Source organism: Magnolia sinica, chromosome 3 (genome assembly GCF_029962835.1).
Source record: "Magnolia sinica isolate HGM2019 chromosome 3, MsV1, whole genome shotgun sequence".
Taxonomy (NCBI): Eukaryota; Viridiplantae; Streptophyta; class Magnoliopsida; order Magnoliales; family Magnoliaceae; genus Magnolia; species Magnolia sinica.
The window spans coordinates 57,251,367-57,253,137 of NC_080575.1; the positions used below are offsets into that span (position 1 = coordinate 57,251,367).

At 33.3% G+C, this 1,771-nt stretch overlaps 1 long non-coding RNA gene across 1 annotated transcript; it reads left to right on the forward strand.

The window, feature by feature from the left end:
• The first annotated feature begins 402 nt into the window (after window positions 1–402).
• LOC131238506 (uncharacterized) lies at window positions 403–1,451 on the forward strand. The gene is made up of 3 exons (XR_009167878.1): window positions 403–692; window positions 1,194–1,253; window positions 1,342–1,451. It is a non-coding gene; the product is annotated as an uncharacterized LOC131238506 (long non-coding RNA).
• Window positions 1,452–1,771: the final 320 nt, after the last annotated feature.

The window sequence follows — 1,771 nt, forward strand, 5'->3', positions numbered from 1 at the left end:
TTAACCCCTTTTTTCCACTGATTTTTTAATCAATTTTTTTCTTATCTTTTTTTAAAATTTTTTTATTGTAAATGATACATGATTAGGTTGCTTGTGCTCATGCTTGAACGAGTAAGGAAAGAAAAGTTAATTCGGGCATCTTTGGACATTTTTGGGCATTTAGTGCCTTTTTTTTTTTAATTTTTTATTGTGGTTTACTCTTTATCCTGATTAGGTTGCTTGTGCTCATGCTTGAAATTATTATAAACATGTTTTTTTATGACAACATGTATGTAACTTGTTTATATATAAGCATGTATTTATTGTCTTTTTTAAAATTTGCTGTTTTTTTTTTTTTTTTCATTTTTTTCTTTTATTTTTGCTGTTAAGGTCAGGCAGTTCAGGCTAACAGAAAACATTTATGCCCCATCAAATGTATGCCACAAAATATGAATGATACACATGCTTTCCTTTTTTACTACATATAAATGTGCGTGTCTTTTTACCATAGAAACCATCAGAAATAGCTATTTACTACATATAAATGGGATTGAATGCCTACCATTGACAATCGCTTGGGGAAAGCAATTGGTAGCTTATTGTAGGTCTAGTGCAATGTGTTTTAAGGTGTAGCAGGGGAAGTTGCTTTGACTTCAGGTGGTGGATTGAAGAAGCTATCTTTATTAACTGATAACTATGAAGAGATTGCAATGGTAAATCATTTATACCAACTCTCTTACCTGATATTCTCCCAATTTCCATTTTCTTTTATGCTCATTTCTTACCACATTAGTGCCAATTTTTTACTCAAACTCTCTAAGTGCATCATAAGAATACAATTCCACGAATGTAAAGTGGGTCAAGCACAGGCTAAGGTTTGACCCATTTTCTATTTGGGGCAGAGTGGAAAACATAACCTGCCTTTATGTAGGCTGTCATTTCCCACTTTTGATGCTACAAATCACAACTGAGGTAAGAACAAGAAGGTCCTATTCTTATCTCACTTGTGAGTTGGACATAGCCACCTGTCATGAGATATTTATGGGTTAATTGACATTGGTGTAATTATTCCAATGCAATTAGTAGCAGTCCTTGTGTTTTGCATGAGTTGGACACAACACACCTATATATATATTGATTTTTATTTTTGTTTTATTTTATTTCTGGCTTTCTTTTTTAAGAAAAATCTTGATTTGAAATTTCTTTTTCTTTAGAATAAAATTCTAAGTTTGTAGTAAATTTCAGAAGCAGAACTGATGCATGCCCAAAATCAGGTATGTAGTAAAATTTAGTTAGTTGTTCAAGGTTTGTGTAAGAGTAATAAAATTCATGTCATTGTATATGTATCTTGTCATGTATCAGCTAGGGTGGTAACTGACCGAACATCAGGATATTTGAAGGGCTTTAGGTTTGTCACATGCCCTATCATTGAAGAGATGGAGCAAGGCATAAAGGGAATGGATGGTCAGGTAATTGCTCATTGCCTAGGGCTTGCAATGTTCGTCATTACTTTCAGATGTGTTGCACTGGTTTGTACCAATCAACACTCAATGTCTTTAAACGTGCTTTGGTTGTTGCAACTACCTCACTGATAGAGCTGGCAACCCCCTTCTATTTTGGTATTTATCAATGGTAAGACATTGTTTTCTCGTTGTAACCCATATATATGATGAATAAATGGGATGATTTTTACACTAGGTGATCCTCATAGTGGGCCAACTTATTGAAAGTTTTGGATGTTACATTCACTTAATAGGTTGGAAGTTATATGTTAGATGTTACATTTATGAGA